This window comes from Calidris pugnax, unplaced genomic scaffold, assembly GCF_001431845.1.
Source record: "Calidris pugnax isolate Ruff unplaced genomic scaffold, ASM143184v1 scaffold28, whole genome shotgun sequence".
NCBI lineage: Eukaryota > Metazoa > Chordata > Aves > Charadriiformes > Scolopacidae > Calidris > Calidris pugnax.
Genome location: NW_015090842.1, coordinates 15,401,120 through 15,407,144, shown reverse-complemented (window position 1 = coordinate 15,407,144; position 6,025 = coordinate 15,401,120).

Sequence of the window (6,025 nt, the reverse complement as noted above, 5' to 3'; positions counted from 1 at the left end):
AAAGCCCCAGAAAGTGAATGAGCTCTTTGATCGCAACCCTGGTAAGAAGGGGTCTCGGTGGGCACAGTGAACTGCTCTCATGGGGAAAGAGATGCAGTGACCCATCCTCATTGCAGAAATTCCCTTGTCGGAGCTCGGCGCAGCTGAGTTGATGTCGAGGAGCAGGCGAGGGCCAGGGGCTTGTGCTGGAGCCAGCAGATGGAGAGAGACCCTGATGTTCTGCTGGCCAGCTCACCCCAGAGCCATGGAGCATCTTCTGCACACCAGGGCTTCACCCTCTTTTAACTAATTCAAATTAAGAATGTATTTTTTTATTCCTTCTGTCCTTTGAGAAGCAGTACAGACCCACGTCCAGCGGGGACAAAAGGAACCAGAATAAGTTGATCACAGAGAGGTACTTTCTCTGAGCTGTGTTAAAAATAATGAAACGTGATACTTTCTTATACTAAACATTGTAATTTATTAAGTAACATTATAATGCTATAAGTTATCTTTACGGGAATATTCAAAAGGCAGATGTGGAACTAGGAAAATTCTCTGCGCTAAAGGTGGTTTTGTCATGAAGTGCAGATCCTCTGCCTGACTCCCACACCGTTTCCTGCAGCATCTAATTGGAACAGAGGCCAAAAATGAATACTTTGCTTGGTGAACTAGGGAAAGGGAAAAATACCTGCTTGTGTTTGCAGGGTATTGCACGGCCTGTATCTTTAGCACTGTTATCAGTAATGATTGTTTTCCTGTAACTGTGCAGGGGTGTGTGTGCACCGTTCCTCGACAGATGGGTATTTTGTGATATTTGAGCTAAATTCAGCTCCGGTGTATGATAGTATTTTTCAAAAAGTGTCACTAACTGCACCACTTACTCTGCCTTGATTTCAGGCTATTGGATGTCTTCTTTAACACACGGAAAAATGATTGATAGAAGGAAGTGGCTGTACACAAGTGAAAAGGAATTTAAAATCACCATGCTTATTAGAGATGTATGAATGCTAATGCCGGTGCACATGGCATGCATCCCCGCTGCTGGAACGGGCTTATCATCCTGCGCATAGTAAAATGTGCTTCACGATGAAACTTTCCCTTTGTTTTTCAGTGCTCTTGGATAACATCTCATCTCTTCTCACTGTAACTTCCCAAATTGTAAACTCGAGTGCTGTGGCTGGATCCTGCCCCGCAGACACACCAACGGCTCTTCACATGAAGCCTTTCCTTTCTGTGCACATCCTCCCTCCAGAGCGCCTCTGGTTTCTGCTGCTCTGTAGCCCGACTTTCAGGCTATGTCAGACCTCTCTTATGACTGAAATGTGGGATGCCAGTTATTTATTTATGTAAAGTGTTCGCAGGCATTAACTCAGTAACACCATAGAAACTGGGCTGGTATTGTAGTCGGGGCTTTTATTCAGGTTGTCTGATGCGCTGTGGATGCCGCCTGCCTTTGTGTGCTCCAGTCCCATGTTTATCCCGACGATGCCTTTGTGTTCCCTATTTGACATATTTTACTGTAAATAAAGAGCAACACTGTCTTGCAGCTGTATCCACTGTGACATTTGACTCTCTTCTGAATGAGCGCATTGTGCCGTGTGCTTTGGAAACATTATCTCTTTTTAAGAAATAATCCAGTCCTTTAATAGTTTCCTGTATGTGCCTGTATTCTTGTGCAGATCCAGAGAGCTCAGGTGTTTGCCCATCTCTGTCAAACCTCGGCCAGTCTGGTTCCTGCCGTGCTGAGGGCTGGCCAGGGTGGAGGTGCTGTGGGCACCAGGTCTCGGCACAGGTTGATTCCCGTTTTGTGTGGTCTTTTAAGCTGCACACAAACCCTCTGATAAACGTGCTTGTACAGCTTTTCCTTTTTAAGCTGCACACAAACCCTCTGATAAACATGCTGTACGGCTTTTCCCGGGGCATTAGCATTTTGCCACACTTATCTTGGATATTATGCAGCATCTCTTAATTAGGTCTATGAGTGTGATATGTTCTTTAAGATTGACTCTGTTACTGGCTGCTCCACAATTAAGGAGATCCTCCCTGTGCTGCCTGGTCATTTGGTGTCTACCAGATCGGCCCTTTTATGTGTTGAAGGTATTCCTCTTTCTAACTTCAGAAAGTTTAAATCCTTACCAAGACTGGATTTCTCAAAGCTGGCTTGGTCCATCAGGTGCCTAACTCCCTCAGTCCTCGTTGAACATCCCAGCTGTCATGATGTTTTTAATTTTTGCCTTTACACAACTGTGCTATTTCTATGTAACTTGTCATTTCAAACTGATTCTGAAACTTTCCAATTCATTATGTCTATATATAGAAATATATGGGGTTTTGCTCTCGGTATTGAATGCCAATAAATCTATATGTTATAGAGAGGCTGGTAGTCCTCCTGCCTGCATTTCCCATAGTAAGGCAGAACCATTGGTTTCCTATAACACTGCCAGGGTGGAACTACCTGAGATAATATTGTCTGTGCCAGCTCTCTGCCTTAAACATAAATCGTTTGGAGAAAACTCAAGCCAAAGTGCTAATATCCTGGATGCTCTCCATCAGGTGTGGATGGAATAATGTGCTAAGATAGCGGGACGGTGTAACCGCTTTCCAAAGAGAACAGAGCTCATTGTTAATTTTGCTATGGGTAGTATCTTCCTGAAAATGTCATCAAACTTTAAAAACAATCTTCACTGTGTGTGCACGTGGCAGAAGAGAGCAGAGCAAAATGAAATCACTTAAACATAAATCGTTTGGAGAAAACTCAAGCCAAAGTGCTAATATCCTGGATGCTCTCCATCAGGTGTGGATGGAATAATGTGCTAAGATAGCGGGACGGTGTAACCGCTTTCCAAAGAGAACAGAGCTCATTGTTAATTTTGCTATGGGTAGTATCTTCCTGAAAATGTCATCAAACTTTAAAAACAATCTTCACTGTGTGTGCACGTGGCAGAAGAGAGCAGAGCAAAATGAAATCATCATCTCAAGTTAGTTGGCATGAAAAGTGTGTGTGTGTGTACCGGTTTTCCCCTACATGAAAAGGGAGTGTATTTGTACAAGTGTTGGTGTCCCTGAGGAGGAGTGTGGCAGCCAGTGGAGGGGCAGGGCCCACCACGTCCCCCCAGATTACACTTTGGTGCCTCCATGTCAGCCTCCCGGGACTTGGATGGGCAATGTGATGGAGCATTTGGGGGATGCTGTGAAGCTGTCAGTTGTCTCCACCAGCAAATCCCATCTTCAGACAAACCATGCTGAGCTCGGGGGCTCTGCTGCAGCTCAGCACTGGTTCCCTCTCACCACCAGCTGCATTGTGTATGGTACAGGGGCTGTGTCGTGTATAATATAGGACAGTGACATCCCCAAAAGGGATTCCAAGCAAAGAATCCACCATCCAAACTGCCCCAGCGACCCGAGGAGACGTGGATGTCATCTGGAGCTGCGGGAGGGCTCTTGGTTCTCTCCTGGAGAGAACAGCTCTGCACTTTGGCACTCTCGGCTTTGAGCTCCTATTAACATTCCCCAGAATAAAAAGGAAAGGCATCTGTGAGGAAACAAGATTGATAATAGATTCAAAATGTATTTTTATTGCATTCTTAAATTACCATAATTAAATTAAATTATTAAATGTATTTTTATTAAATTAGCACACAGGCTGGTGTCATTTGCCTTAAATATTTTAATAAAGCCTGTGAAGTCTTCCCTTGTTATTAGCGCTCTTGGAATGTATCTATTTAAATGACAATGTGAGTTTAAGTTCTGGCGTTGGGAAGAGCCTGGATGGGTGAACTCTGCATTTCTCTGGGGGGCTCAGCAGGGTTAACGGGGCTTTCTTTGCTCAAGAGTGGCTGCGGGACCAGAGGCTGGGGAACCACATAAACTCTCTGTACATATATCTGGAGGAGATACACAAACGATGTGTTGTGACAATAGAGCAGCAAAGCATTTAGGCACATGTTGAAAAACTCTGTGGAACAGAGATGTACTTACAGAGCAGGGCCTGGAGGAAATCTGTGTATTGCTGGGTTTGAAGATAATAGAGAGGGATGAATTAATAATTATATATGTGTGCGCTACGTTTAAAGACAGATTTATGTATGTGTTTCATTTTTTAATGTCAGACTTGCCTTCCTGCTTTCTTTATCTCTAGCTATAAACTGGGTATTTTTCACCAGATGCCAGCATGGGAAGCAGTGGTTTCAAGGGTGCTGCTGCTTTGACGACAGCTGGGAGAGGGAGCTTGAGCCATTTTCATGGGAGGGGTTGGGGATGCTCAGACCGGGGCTCCACACCTTGCCAGCAGCTGCTCCGAACCAGGTAGGGGCTTGCAAATAAACCTTCTCACTGGGCCTTTGGCAAGAGAAAAGGTAAAAAAAAAACAACACCAAAACTAATTAAAAATGAAAATTTATAGATTTCTTAGTGAATTGAAAAAAGGGGGAAAAGGTTGTAGAAATGGTTTAATTGTGGCATTTAAAATTGTTTTTAAAAAAGCATAGAAAGCGTGGAGGCAGAGGGCTGGATGGCAAAGGGGCTCGGGATGGCAACGGGGCTTGGGAATTACTTGCCAAGTGGAATGTGTAAAACTAAGGTTGAAATCCCCTCTTTGCCTGATTGCATGGGGATTTGAATTTGGGTCTCTGAACTCCTCTGAGAGTGCCCAACCGCCGGCACATTCTGGGATGAGAATCTGTCCTGCTGAAGCTGCTCTGCTTTGTAAGAATAATTAAATATTCATTGGGCCAGTGAGAGAACAGAAACAATTTGATAGCCTGGGGATTAAGACTCTCCAATAAGATGAGGATGCAGAAGTAATTCAGTTCCTGATCCGACTCTGATGCTGAACGGATATGAATCTAGGGTCACGCTGACCAAATTTACCAGCGATCCTGGTTGTGTTTTTCAGTATAACAATATCACAACATTATTATTTTTTTTTTCCTTATCAGCCCTGCTTATATCTTTATAGAAACTGGTATCACATTGGCTTTTGCAACGGTGAATCTCTGTCGACTTAGAGTTAACCCCATTTTTTTACTGGGATCAGAATCGGGGCCACGGGCTCTTTACCAATCCATCACTGTCCTGGGTTAGCCTTTCTGAACCCCCAATTTGATACTTAGTGCAGAGATGTAGAGGAAGTATATCTTGATTATAGCGGTGTTATAGGAAACATTTTTTACTATCTGTCCAGTCTATGGTGGTAATCTGGAGTCATGCAGTAGAAGGGAACCGTAAACCTTTATTATGACATTAATAAACCAAATAGTTTCTGTCAAACCTGAAGAAACCAGAAAATCACCACTCAACATCCATTCAAATGCGATGCTGCGTTAAGAAGAATCTTCACAGGTCTCTACTGAGTTCTCTTGATCGAATGACAAACTTGCTGTTTGCATTTCGTTTGGTGATTGTTGGGGAAAAATAAAGAAAAGAGGAACATGTTTTCCAGGTGAAGACCATCAGCAGGAAAGCGGTGCCTTCACACAGCCGCTGTGTGGTCCCTCAGGCTGGTCCAAGCCCACTCAGGCCGGGCAGAGCCCCTTCCCACCAGGATGGCCGGATCAGGGGGCTTCTGCCAGGGTTGTTTCCACGGTACCTGCACACAACCCCCCTCCCGGGATTCCTGCCATATGAGACACCTTCTTTTCTGATGTCTGGATGTACAACCTGCTGGCCGGATGGCACAGGCGATGGCGTGGGGCTGCTTGGAGATGTTTGGTTCCTCGCGCCGCTCAGGGCGTTGGAAGAAGCCCCTTGGTCCTCCAAAGCTGGGAAGACCGCGTGAAACCAACAAGCCCCCGTCTATGTGGGAGAAGAAACTCATGGAGCAGCGTTTATCTCCAGCCATGTCACCCGGCGCCCCGCGGGATAACGAGTTTAAAACACTTCGGATTTTTCTAGAAGAAACCTTCCCAGCAGAGGGGCGCGGGTGACTCCAGCAGCTCCTGCTAAATTTAACACGTTGGGAAAGCCAAAGTAAAGAAACCTTCCCCTCCAGCTCCCCAGAAGCAGCCGAGCGGCGGGGGGTGGCGGTGCGGGGGGGTGGCGGTGC